Source organism: Monodelphis domestica, chromosome 5 (genome assembly GCF_027887165.1).
Source record: "Monodelphis domestica isolate mMonDom1 chromosome 5, mMonDom1.pri, whole genome shotgun sequence".
NCBI lineage: Eukaryota > Metazoa > Chordata > Mammalia > Didelphimorphia > Didelphidae > Monodelphis > Monodelphis domestica.
In genome coordinates, this window is record NC_077231.1 from 40,679,561 (window position 1) to 40,694,247 (window position 14,687).

Consider the following 14,687-nt stretch of genomic DNA (forward strand, 5'->3'; position numbering starts at 1 on the left):
TTTAAGAGAAAAGGAAAGGAGAGGAGGTGGAGCCAACTACTTCAAATAGCTTTTTTTCTAATATGTTGAGGGAATGTAAGGGTTAAATGAGGGTGGCGATTTTTTTTTGTTTATTTTTAAAGGATGAAAGAATTGTTTGGCTATTTTCAAATGTGTCCTACTCTAACATGACCCCATTTAGGGTTTTCTTGGCAGAGATACTGGAATGGTTTGCCATTTCCTTTTCCAGCTCATTTTACAGATGAGAAAAATGAGGCCAACAGGGTTACAGGCCACCCAGCTAGTAAGTGTCTGAGGCCAGATTTGAACTCAGAAAGAAGAGTCTTCTTGACCCCAGGCTGATACTCTACTCTATCCATTGTGCCACCTAGTCACCCAAGGTTGGAGAGGGCCTGGTCTTATTTGCTGGCAGTAGAGAATGAGCAAAAAAATAAAGGAAGACTAAAGACTGGAAAAGGAAAAGGGATTCCTTGGAGCAGTTTGCTGGAAGGACAAAGGATTAGATTGCAAAGGTTCAAGCAGAGGGATTTGATTTGTTGAGAAGAGCTACCTCTTGATTTGAGAATGCAATTTGCCATCATGTTTTTGAGATGTATAGTAGAGATGAAAGACGTTTCTGAGAATGGCCTCTTCTGAAGCACAATCTTTTGTTGTCGGTAATGTAGGAGACTTGGGAAATGAGACGTTTATAGAGGTTGCTATGGGACTTAAAAGAACCAGTTAGTGTGTTGTAAAAGGAATCCCTTGCTGAAAGATAGGGCCTAATCAAAATAACAGATTTATAGTAGGCCCAGTAAGAATGATTTCCTGACTTTATCCAACAATTTTTTTAAACTTTACCTTCTATCTTAGAATCAAGAGCTAGGCAGTTGGGGTTAAAGTGACTTGCCCAGATCATATGACTAGGATATGTCTGAAGGCAGATTTGAACCCAGGATAGCCCCCCCCCCCCCATCTCTAGGCTTGGTTCTCAATTCATTCATTGAATCACCTAGCTGACCCTTCCAGCATTACTATTAATAATTTTATGAGTGGTGGGAATGACCAGTACTGGGTTTGGCAAAGAATAAGTGGTAATAAGACAAGGGGCAAAGGACTTGAGAGTAGAAAACAGAGTTGAACTGATTATACAATTAAGTTTCATAAGGTAAGTAGGGAAGCCATAGAGAAGGGTAACAGCCCAGGAGAGTACTAAGGAGTGGCAAAATTAGCAGTCATGGTGAAGACAGGGAATGGGGAAAGATGGTGGGATAAAGGAGTGTCAGAATTTTTGATCCTTGTAAAGTAGAAAATTGGTGAGTAATGGTAAGGTTAAGAATCTCTTTGATTGTCCCTTTGTGTAGCTGGGGTAAAGTAAAGGAGTTGGTGAGATCACAGAAATGTTTGAGAGAATGTCAGTTTGTATTTTGAGATCTCCCAATATAAAGTCAGGGGTTGGGGTAGAAGTTGGTAAGCCCAGGCAATTATTAAGAAAGAAGGATTACAGTGGAAATGGGTGTTGGCTATGGGAAGGGGGGAGGGAGGGAAACAATATGATTCTTGTAACCAAGGAATAATGTTCTAAATTGACTAAATAAAATTAAAAAAAAAAAGAAGGGATAATGACCCTGTGACTGGTAAGTAACTGCCACTAGCCTCTGAATTGGGTGATATATCTGGTTAGAGTGAACCTTAGGGCAGCTGAGTGAGGAAGGTCCTGAGAAACCAGAAACACAGCTACTCCATCTCTATCCAGATGATCCTGGAGAGTGTGAGAGAAGGTGCATCTGGTACTGGACAGAATGATGGGGGTAGCAGTGTCTTCAGGGGAAACCATGAATCCCAGAATATGGAAAAAGCTTTAGAGGAAGAGGTATAAGATATGGGATAGAATTCTATTAGGGATTGAAAGGGTTGTAGGAGTTGAAGGAGCAGTACAATATGGAAAAAGCAGTGACTATCTACCTGGGTTCACATTCCTCTTTGATGCTCTATAAAATGATGGAGTGGACTGGATGGCCTTTAGCTCTTCTATCTTAAATTTGATATTAATGCCACATGAAAGCCATTGGGTTTTTCATAAACTTAGTATAGTAACATAAACAAACATGAGATAAACAACATTTAATGAATTTGTATAAATAAGGGCCAGGTGAATGTAATGCCATATACAGTGTCTTAAGTTCACATAAGAAGGGAATCAGCATGGATTTGAGCAATCTCTGTAGGTCTTTTGCAGGTGGTAGAATTGTGAATTGGACCTTGAAGGATATAATAAATTTGGATAGACTGAGATGAGGAAAGGAATGGGTATTTTTAAAAGCTGATAGTCTGGAGTAAGCCTGGAAATGTTAGCAGGAGATTAGCTTCCTGTAACAGAAGGGTTGGAGGATAGAGAAAATATCGGAGAGGTAAGGTGAGTCTAGGTTATGTAGAACTTTGTCAGCCTGATGAGTTTGGCCATTCATCCTTTATAAAGGGCACTGAATATTTTTTCCAAAGATGATTAATAGAATTTGTATTTGAAAGATTAATTCTAATGCATGTAGGATAGTTGGATGCAATACTCTAGACTCAAGAATGACCAGAACTAAGAAAGTATATTATTTTCTTTCTCATTAAGAATAGAGAGAAATATGAAAGATAATTCTAGGAGAACTTGGCAGGATTCAGTGACTGTTTGCCTACAGAAGAGTCAAAGAAAGAAGACAATAAGGAGTTGGGAAGAGCTAAAGGAATCCCAAGGCTTAGATAATGGGTCTGGAGAGCCAATTATTTGGGAAGCCTTTTTGGCCAATGTACATGGAAAGTATACTTTACTGTGAGCAAAATAAATTGAGGAGCATAAATGATATTTAAAATGTCCCAAGGACCAGAACCTGTCTTTTTCATCAATACTTAGATGGATTTATACTGAGAGTACCAAGTGTAATTCTAGTTCTCTTACTTCAAGAAAGATGAAACAACTATAAAAGGTCCAGAGAAAGCCAGATAAATGAAGAAGGGGATAAAATGACTTACTTGGCATAACAGATTATTTAAAAGATTGGGTATCTTTGGTCTCCAAAGATTGGCAGAAACAGGCATGCTTGACATTTCTTTTTTTTGCAGCATATGCAAGTATGTCATATGTACAATTCACTGGTTTAGAACCTGGGGAAAGACAGATTTGTCTACTAACACTTTGTATACTACACCTTTACTTTGAATACTAATGTTCCTTGCAACTTTTTTCTTCCATACAAATGAAAGAAAGCATAATTTTTTTTTCTACTTTCTTGTATGAGGTAGATTAAATGTGAATCCCTGAAAGACTGTGTAAAAGGTAAAAAAAATTGTAGACTCCATTCAAAATGTGTTTATTAAGTATCTAGTTTTTGTCAGATATTGTGCTGGGTGCTGTGGGTACAAAGACAAAGATTTATAGTGGGTAGCCAGCATGTGCTATGTAAGTAAAGGTTAATGGGGGAGAGGGAATGTCAGGCTTTAGACTAGTTTAGTACTTTTGATTCAGATTTGGAATAAAATGAGATATTTGCAGACTGTCAAGTAACAAAGAAAGTTTACTTAGTCACAGCTTGGAAAAGTTAATTAATGAGGCTACAGTTTCTGATTCAGTTGAGTGCAGCATTTCCTGAGTCTGTGTCTGACCTGTAGATGCTGGTCTACAGGTCAGAACTTTAAGAGAGGATTTTGTTTTTTGTGTGCTTACTTTTGTACTTTAGGCCATCAGGAAACTGGTAGTGGTTTATTTAAACTTTTATCCCCTTGGCCAGTTAAGTTTGGGGGACTAGTTTCAATACTTTTATTTTAAACCCTTATAAATTAAGTAACTTGCCCAGGATCACACAGCTAGGAAATTTCAGAGTTCAGATTTGAACCTAGAACCTTCTTTCTCTAGGCTTGGTTCTCTTATCTACTAGCTATCCCCCTTTCCCCACTCCTATTTCACTACCTTTTAAAGAAAATCTTCTAGCCTACCCTTTTTAGAGTAGGGCACTAGGAAATAATGTCTAGGAAAAGTGGTTGGGCTCTAGGAGATACTTACTGCTCCTGCTACAAAGAGATAGAACTAGCTGAAAGCATTTGGAAAAGCCACTTGGGGCCCTTGGCCTGGGCTTCTAAGAAAACTAGGAATTCTAAGAGACAAAAGTGAGGAGAAAGGGCATTCTAGACAAGGAGATGGAATGTTGCAATGAGGAATAGTAAGAAAACCAGTTTAATTGGACCATAGAGGTTGTGAAGGGAAAAATATAAGGCTCTTAAAGATAGGCTAGAGCCAAGTTGTGGAGAATTTTCAATGTCATTCAGAGGAAATTTATGTTCAATTCTAGAGGCCATGAGAGGAACCACTGGAGTTTATAGAACAGAAGAGTAGTGACATGGTCAGACTTGTATTTTAGGAATATTTCTTGGTAGCTATGGTGATGATGTGTTAGAGAAGGGAAAAACTTGAGACAGGGAGGACAGTTAATAAACTCCTGCAAATAGGCCTGATGACTAGTGATGAGGTTCTGCATTAACTTAAGTGACTGAGAAAAGGAAGGAGAATGAAGAAGATAGAAAGGTAGAATTGACAAGAGGAGTAGATAACGTATTGGTTCTTTTGAGTGAGGGGGAGATTAAGGAATTAAGATTGATTCCAAAATTGTGTACTCGAGAATAGAAGGATAAATTCATTGTCATACATAGGTTATTCATAGAAAATGTGGCTATGTAAAGCTGGAGGTTGGCTATATGGGAATCTGTGGTGAGAACTACCTTGTTTACAAAAACCAGTTTGTGATGAAATGTCTGTTCTCAAACTATGTTCTGAAACATCTTGGAACTTCATGTTTACTTCATTTATCAAGAAATGTGCTTGCTACATCAGGGAGAAATAGCAATAAAGAAACAGTATCACTTTTTAGGAGATACATATCTCACATTCTTTTCAAGCAAGTGACCATGAATGGTTTATAGAATTGTAATTTTAAGAACTGGAAGGGTTGCCTTCTTCTCAGAGTTCTATACCACAGGCCTAAGGGGGGCTGCTACTGTCCTGGCACATGTTTGTCAGGGCAGTAGCTGCTGCCAAGCCTGGGTGTCTCCATGTATCAATTATCAAGGGTTAAACACCCACTTTTTATATTTTTCTAGAGTCAAAATGTTAAGTCCTCCTTCTTTTTTCCTTTTTTCTCTTTGTTTTAGAAAACTTGTACTCAATTTTTAAATGTTCACTTATTTTAATAGTAGACATTTTGGAAATTTAGTGAACCATTTATGTTTTTTATGCTTTGTGAAAAATTTTATTGATGTCTCTTGGTTTTGTATCCTATTTATTTCTAAGTACCCCTTACCCTGACCCAGTGAACCTTCCCCTAAAGTAACAAGGGTGAATTTTTGTTCTTAAGTTCAGTATGCAACATACCACAATAGCTCTGTATCCCACCTTAGTGAAAGGGAGAGGTGTATTTTCTGGGTCAACTTTAGTCTTATTATTATAATTATTTGAGCTCCAGTTTCAAATGAGAATATTTTTAAAGCACTTAACAATGCCTGGCATATAATTAGCACTGAATTAATTCTTGTTCCTACTATGTCCCTCCCCTCATTTTAGTTTCTTCATTTACTTGACTGGTTGAAATCGTTTTTATGCTTTTGTGTTGACATTCAAATATAACCTAAAAAATGTTTGGTCCTTCGTTCCCAGAGTTCTCCCAGAGAAGTTTGTGCTCAGTGTTCTTTCTCAGGAGGCGGATAGCATTTTTCTTGATCATGAGTACTTTGGAATTGTCTTAAATTATTTTATTAATCAGAGTAGCTAGGTTTTTCACAGGTGATCATAATCATGACATTGTACTCTTGGTTCTTCTCATGTTACTTTGTACCAGTTCCTATAGGTCTTGCCACATTTTTTTTCCTGGGCCTCTCCTCCACCCTTTGTCATTTCCCATAAGCACAGTGGTACTCCACTTCACTCATATACCACAACTTGTTTAGCCATTACCTAGTTGACAAGCATCCCCTCAATTTCCAATTCTTTGCCATTGCAAAAGGAATTTCTATACGTATTTTTGAACCTAAAGGTCCTTTTTCTTTGATCCCTTGGGGTATAGACCTAGTTGCTATTGCTGGATCAAAGGGTATAAAGGGAAGCACAGATTTATAGTCCTTTGGGCATAGGTAGTTCCAGATTTTCCTCCAGAATGGTTGGGCCAGTTTATTACTCCAACAGTGGTTCATTAATATACTTATTTTCCTTCATCCCTCCCAGGCATTTGTCATTTCTGAAAGGTGTGTGGTGGTCCCTCAGAATTGTTTAGTTTACCTTTCTGTCATCAATAGTGATTTAGAACACTTTTCCTTATAACTATAAATAGCTTTGATTTCTTCTTTGAAAATTGCCCTTTCGTATTCCTTAACCATTCATCATTTGGGAATGGCTCTTATTTTTATAAATTTGACTCAATCCCCTATTAATTTGAGAAATGAGGCCTTTATCAGAGAACCGTACTATAAATTTTTTTAAATATTATTTCATTGTCTGTGGTACCTGTTAGCAAAATATAGTTACCTTGATTATCTCTTTCAAATGGGTCTGGTTTTGTTTTTGTTTTGTCTGAGATCATGGTTGTTACCCCTATTCTCTTCACCTCAGCAGAAACATTATAGACTGCTGTAGCCCTTCATTTCAACTCTCTGTGTATCTTTCTGTCCTAACTGTGTCTTTTGCACAAGACATATTGTAGTATGCTAGTTTCCATCCTATTGGTTATCTCATTCCCTTCACTTTTTTTTTAAACCCATACTTTCTATCTTAGAATTGATGCTGTGTATTGGTTCCAAGGGAGAAGAGCAGAAAGGGGTAGGCAATTGGGGTCAAGAGACTTGCTCAGGGTTACATAGGTAAGAAATATCTGAGGCCAGATTTGACCTCCCATCTCCAGAACTGACTCTTCACTTTGTCACCTAGTTATCCCTAATCCCATTCACTTTCATAGTTATGCTTACTAACTGCATTTCCATCCTTCCCATTATCCTCTTGTCCTTCTCTCTCTTGATCCTGTCCCTCCTTAAGTTTGTCTTGCTTCCAACCATCCCTTTATCACCTCCCTCCCCATATCTCTTATTCCTTTCTCTTGTCTCCCTATAAGATAGATTTCTATATTTGAATATGTATTTATGTTCTTCCCTCTTTGAACCAATTCTGATGAGAGTAAAGTTCAAGCATTGCCTGCTACCCCTCATTTCCCTCTTCATTGTAAAAGCTCTTCCTTGTGTGCCTCCTTTATGGGAGAAATTTTTCCCCATTCTATTTCTCCCTTCCTCCTTCTCCCAGTGCATCTCTTTTTCTCACTGCTACATTCATTTCTGGGAGATCCTCCCAACATATTGAATTTGATCTGTGTCCTTTTTCTATGCTGACCTGTTCTGACTGCCCTAATAATGAGGAGTTACTTGTATCTTACCATGTAGGAATGTAAACAGTTTACCTCCATTTGTAAGGGGAAATTTTAGGGTTGTGACTTAATCTCATTTTTATTGGTCATCAGGGAATATCTCAGATAAAAATACCCAAGTCAGTTTGGGAATTTTATGGTCGTTTAATTAATATAAAGGGAAGGAATTAAGGAGAAGAGAGAGGAAAGGGGTATAGGATTTCTCCCTTCTGGTCTGTGTCAGGGGGAGTTCAAAGACCTCTGCCACAAGGTCTTTTCAGAAGATTAGAGGCTTTCCTAAGAGAATAGTATTTTGGAAAGTAAAGGAGAAAAGAATCAGCCTAAACTCTGAGAGAGCTCAGAGAAGACTCCTCAGCTGAACTAGGTTACTAAACTTCCCCCAGTAGTGTATCAAGGACTCTCACCGCCAAACCTGGACAATAGCTACTGCCATGCCAAGATGCCAAGACACTCAGCAAGCTGAGGCCAGAGCCACCTCTCTGTGAAAAGAGATCAGAGAGAGGAAGTAATACCAAATATATAGACCGTTTTTATATCACTTTCCTGTGTCTCACATGTACCAATGGTAGTTTAAGCTTGACTTAGGACAGCCCAGGGGTCTGCCAGTTGTCATTTGCTAGCACATATCTGTCATAGGCCATCCTTCCCAATACTTAATCCTTGTAGGGGTGTAGACATTCTTGTTTTGTTAGACTAAATAGGGTGCAATAAATCTAAAATTCACACATTGAGGCCCATATTATTAATTACTTTTTGTTTCTCTTTAGTCTTTTATTTGAATGTTATATTTTCTGTTCAACTCCAACTCTGTTGTTTTCATCAGAAATGCTTGGAATTAAGTCCTCTGTTTCATTTAATTTTTCCCCCCCCCACCCCCAACCCCACCTCCACCTCCCTTCCCTAAGGATTATATTCTCTTTTGCTGGATAGGTGATTCTTGTTTGTAATTGTAGCTCCTTTGCCTTTTGGAATATATTCCAAACTCTTAGCTCCTTTTATGTGGAAACTGCTAAAATCTCATGTGATCCTTACTGTGCCTCTACAATATTTGAGTTTTCTTTATTGTCCTGAGAACTCTGGAATTTGGCTTTAATATTCCTGGGAGTTTTCATTTTGGAATCTTTTTCAGAAAATGATTGGTGGATTCTTTCAATTTACCCTCTGGATCTAGAATATCAGGGAAGTTCTTAATAATTTCTTGAAATATGATGTCTAGATTTTTTTATCATGGCTTGCAGATGGCCCACTAATTCTTAAAAAAAAAAATTAAATATTATTTTACTTCCCCCCAATTACACATAAAAACCAAATTTTAATATTTTTTGTTTTGTTTTTATTTTGAGTTCCAAATTCTTTCCTCTTTCTTCCATGAAACAGTAAGTAGAGAGCAGTTGGTTGGCTCAGTGGATTGGGAGCCAGGCCTAGAGACAGGACATCCTGGGTTCAAATGGGGCTTCAGACACTTTCTAGCTGTGTGACCCTGAGTAAGTCATTTAACCTTCGTTGCCTATCCCTTACCACTTTTCTGCCTTGGAACCAATAGTTAGTATTGATTCTAAGATGGAAGGTAAGGGTTTAAAAAAAAAAGGAAGAAGCAATCTGATACAATTTTTTTTACAATTATGCAAAACAGTTTTCCATATTAGTCATTTTGTGGAAGAGACCTTGAACAACAACCAAAAATGAAAGTAAAATAGAGTATATTTTGGTCTGCATTCAAACTCCCATTAGTTCTTTCTCTGGAGGCGGATGGAATTTTTTATCATGAGTCTTTGAGATTGTCTTGGATCCACTCTATTACTGAGAATAACTAGATCATTCACATTTTATCAAATAATATTGCTGCTACTGTGCAGTGTTCTGTTCTGCTTACTTCACTCTGCATCAATTCCTATAAGTCTTTCCAGGTTGTTCTGCATCATCCTGTTTGTCATTTTTTATAGCACAATAGTATTACATTATAATCATATATCATAACTTGTTCGGCTATTCCACAGTTGATGGACATATCCTCAATTTCCAGTTCTTAGCTCAGAAGAAGAGCTGCTATAAATATTTTTGTGCAAATTGGTCCTTCAGCCCCCCCCCCCCCCTTTTTTTTATTTCTTTGGGATATAGACCTAGTAATGCTTAGTTTAGTAATTCTTAAATTATCTCTCCTGGATTAGCTTTCCAGGTTGGTTCTTTTCCCAGTGAAATGTTTCACATTTTCTTCTATTTTTTTCTTTTGACTTTGACTTTTGACATTTTATTGGATTTTTTTGATGTCTAATGGAGCCCTTAGCTTCTACTTTTAGTTTACTATTGTATCTCTTGCCATTTGACTAGTTCTGCTTTTTAAGGTGTTCTTCCTTCATTATTTTTTTGTTCCTCATTCATCAAGCAATTAATTCTCTTTTCATAATTTTCTTGCATTACTCATTTCTTTTCCCAATTTGTCCTCTACTAGTTCTATATCTATTTTTATATATACACACTATATACTTATATTTATGTGTGTGGTATACCTCTATATATACTTTTACATCTAACAAGAATTCTTGTTGGGTTTGGGTCCATTTTGCATTTTTCTGTGAGCCTTGGTTTGAATCCGTTTTCACTCTTCTCTTGAGTTCATTTCTTTAATTATTAATTAATTTGTTTAATTAATATATTCATTAATTACTATATAATTAATTAAATTAATTTGTTAATGGAGAATATTAATTAGTATCCAGTTAATTTAATTTATTTCATTTTTTGCCATTTGTTTATTTTCCCAGCCTATTTCTTGACTTTGAACTTTATGTTAAAGTTGAATCCTTTCCTTAGCATCAGACTTTTTCAAATACTTCTGTTTTCACTTCTAATTCTAGGGGTCTGCAAGTTTTTATTACTTTCACAGTAGTGTAATCTTGGGAGAAGTGTGGTTACTACTCTCTAATCTGTGCTCTGGTCTTGACTCAGGAAAGGCCCCGTGTCTCCTGCAGTCACGAGTTCTAGTTCTCTTTGCCTCAGAACTGTGACCAGGACCCCTGGATCCTTGTGGTTGCAAACCCTAGTAGTGCTCTGTGATCTGGAGCTGCCACCTAAAACTGACCCGGGGCAGTAGAGTTGGCAATCAGTGCTGGCAAAGGGTTCCTTGTAATCTCTTTCTTGACTGGTTGTCTGGCCTTCTTACAGTCTGGGCTGAAGGCTCCCAGGGCTGCTGCTGCTCTCAAGACATCTCCAAGGCCTACCCCTGCTGCTTCTGCCATGCATCAGGCCTGTGTCCAGTCCAGTGTTTCAAATTCTCCTGTAGGCCTCCTAAGTTGTCTTAGGCAGGACAGTTGTATCCCTTGGATCTTTGTTGGTTCTGTCACTTCATCATTTGTTTTAATGCATTATTTTAAAAGTTGTTTGGAGGAGAATGTTGGGAGAGTTCAGCTGGGTCCTGATCTGTACTGTCATCTTTGCTTTGCCTCCCTCCCTCAGTATTTTTGAAGGACTTATGTTCTGGGAACTGTGCTAACCCTTTTCAGAGACTACAAAGAAGGCAAAAAAAATTATCTGAACCCTCAAGAAATGTATATTCTAGTGGGGAGACATCTAAATAAATGGGGATATATAAGATATAGATATAGGAGATAGTCAGAGTAGATGGAAGGTATGAGAGAGATTCACTAATACAAAGAGACCAGCACCCCTCCTGCCCCCTATTCTCTTCCCAAGGAGGTGATGAATCTAGACAAAGCCCAGGGGCAGAGGTAAGGAACTGAGTATTGTCAGCATGGGAGACATTCAGGGCAAAAACATGAAGATGGTAAGTGGGTTATCATGGTCAAATCTGCAAGTCCAGTGTAGAGTGTTTGGAGAAGAATAAAGTATAAGAAATTTGGAACAGTAGGTTGGACCTAGGTTAAAAAGAGCTTCAAAACCTAAACAGAAGTTTATATGGGACCTTTTTTTTCCATGGACTCCTTTGGGTATATGCTTAGTGGTGAGATCTCTGGGTTATATGGTAGAGATAATTTAGATTCTTTCTTGATATATTTCCAAATTAGTTTCAAGAATTATACCAATTAAAAGCTCTACCAAAAGGCCATTAATGGCCATCTTTCTAACTTACAGGACTGATATGAGGAAAGAATATTTTTAAAAAAATGTTTAAAGATTTTATTTTCCCAGTTACATGTACTAATTTTCCACATACATTTTCTGAAATTAGAAGATCCAAATTGTCTCCCTCTCTCCCTTCCCTCCCTTTCCCAGAAATAGCAAACAATTTGATCTAGGTTATACATGTATTATCATGTAAAGCATATTTTCATATTGTAAAAGAATATTCATCTAAAACCAAAACCTCAAAATAAGAACACAAACTAAAGTGAAAAAATAATATGCTTTGATCTTCATTCTGACTCCAACAGTTCTTTGGAGGTGGATAGCATTCTTCGTTATAGGTCTTTAAGAATTGTCCTCCATCACTGTATCGCTGAGAACAGCAAAGTCTTTCACCTTTCACAATCTTGTTGTTATGATGTATAATGTTCTACTGGTTCTGTTTATTTCACTCTATCAGTTCATTTGGTCTTTCCAGCTTTGTCATTTCTTATGGCACAGTAATATTCCATTGCAACCATATACTACAATTTGTCCATCCATTCCCCAGCTGACTTAAATTTCAATTTTCAATTTCAAATTCTTTGTTACCACAAAAAGAGCTGCAATAAATGTTTTTGTTAGGTCCTTCCTCACTTTTTTTTGGATCTCTAGGATACAGGCCTAGTGATGGTCTAGTATTGATAGATCAAAGGGTATGCACAATTTTAGTGTCCTTTGAACATATTTCCAAATTATTCTCCAGAATGGTTAGATTAGATTGCAACTCATCAACAGTGTATTAGTGTTCTGGTTTTCATACATTTCCCAAATCATTTATTATTTTCCTAGGTGTCAGGTTGTACTTCAGAGTTGTTTTAATTGGCATTTCTCTAATCACGAATGATTGAGAACATTTTTATATGACTATAGATGGCATTGATTTCTTCATCTGAAACTGCCTTTCATCATCTATTAATTGGAGCCTGACTTATTTTTATAAATTTGATTTAATTCTCTAAATGTTTGAGAAATGAGAGCTTTATTAGAGATACTTATAAAAACATTTTCCCAGCTTTCTGCTTTCCTTCTAATCTTAGTTGCATTGGTTTTGTTCATACAAACCCCTTTTAGTTTAACATAATGAAACTTATCCATTTTACATTTTATAGTGTGCTCTATCTCTTGTTTGGTCCTAAATTCTTCCTTTTATACATAGATTTGACAAGTAAATTATTCCATGCTCCCCTAATTTGCTTATGCTATCCTTATTTGTGTTTAGCTCATATACCCATGTTGAACAGTATCTTGGTATATGTCTGAGATTTTTGTTACATTCCCAGTCTCCACCATACCATTTTCCAATTTGCCCAAGAGTTTTTGTCAAGTAGTGAGTTCTTGTCCCAGAAACTTGGATCTTTTTGATTTATCAAACACTAAATTACTGTGGTCATTTATTACTAGTTTTTGTGTAAATATTTTTCACTTATTCACCACACTTTCTTAGTACCTGATTGTTTAAATGATTACTGCTTTGTAATACAGTTTGAGGTTTGGTATTCCCAGTCCACCTTCTTTCACATTTATTTTTTTCATTGATTCCCTTGATATCCTTGACCTTTTGTTCTTCCAGGTGAGTGGTTTTTTTTTTTGGTAGCTCTATAAAATAATTTTTGGTTAGTTTGATATGCATGGCACTGAATATAAGTAGATGAGGTAGAATGTAATTTTTTATTATATTTATTGTCATCTTCATGAGCAATTAATATTTCCAAAATATTCCAACATTTCTAAAATGTTTTAAAAAACAATTTCCAGTAGTTTAGATCTGATTTTTGTGTGTAAAGTGTTTTTTTTTTTTTGGTAATTCAGTTCATATAGTAACTGAATTTGACTTAGCAGGTATTTACCAAAGTATTTTATATTATCTCATTAATTTAAATGAAATTCCTCTTTCTTTTTAAAAAAATTAATTTATTTAGTCAATTTAGGACATTATTCCTTGGTTACAAGAATCATATTTTTCCCTCCCTTCCCTCCCCCCACCATTCCCATAGCCGACATGCAATTCATTGGGTATTACATGTGTCCTTGATCAGAACCTATTTCCATGTTGGTGTTTGCATTAGGATGTTCATTTAGAGTCTACATCCCCAGCCATTTCCCCTCGACCCGTGTATTCAAGCAGTTGTTTTTCTACTCCCACAGTTTTTCCTCTGAATGTGGATAGTGTTTTTTTCTCATAGATCCCTCCAAGTTGTTAAAAAATTCCTCTATTTCTTGTTGTTAGGCTTTGTTGGTAATATATGGAAATGAACATAATTTATGTGGACTTATTTTATATCCTGAAACTTTTTAGTTGATTCTCTTGGATTATAGAAGTATACCATACATCATCTGTGAAGAGTGATAGTTTTGTTGTCTATTCTAATTCTTTCCACTTTTTCTCCTCTCATTGCTATAGCTAGAATGTTGAATAATAATGATGATGAGCATCTTTGCTTCACTCCTGATATTACTGGGAAAACTTGTCTTTGTTACAGATAACACTGGGTGGTGGTTTTAGATAGATACTCCTAATCATTTTTTTTCTTCTAATCATTGTAAAGAAAGCTGTATTCCCTGTTCTCTGGTGGTTTTTTAAATGGGTGTTGTATTTTGTAAAAAACTTTCTGCAAATCTGTTGAGATCATATGATTTCTGTTAGTTTTGTTTATTGCTCTGGTAAATTATACTGATAGTTTTCCTAATATTGAACTTGCCTTGCATTAATGATATAAAATTTACTTGGTCATATCCTTGTGATATATTGCTATGATTTTATTAGTATTTTATTTAAAGTTTTTCATGAGGGGAGGTTAGCCTACAGTTTTCTTGATTCACTTGTGAATCCATCTGGCCTTGGAGGTTTTTTTTTCTTAGAGAGCTCATAGATAACTGGGATAAGATGGGATTGTTTATTCTACTTCCTCTAATGTTAATCTGGGTGGTTTATATTTTTGTAAATATTCATCCATTTCACTTTGATCAAATTTATTGAGAGGTGGTTGGCTAAAATACCTCCTAATAATTGTTTTAATTTCCTCTTTATTGGTAGTAAATTCACCCTTTTTTCTTGATACTAGTAATTTGATTTTCCTTTTTAAAAATCAAATTAACCAATGGCTACCTATTTTATTGTTTTTTCTTCATAAAACTAGCTTTTAG

The 14,687-nt window shown here is 36.3% G+C and overlaps 1 protein-coding gene across 3 annotated transcripts in view; it reads left to right on the forward strand.

The window, feature by feature from the left end:
- LEMD3 (LEM domain containing 3) overlaps window positions 1-14,687 on the forward strand; it is a 95,971-nt gene that overhangs the window by 9,954 nt on the left and 71,330 nt on the right. The gene's annotated exons all lie outside the window — the stretch shown is intronic.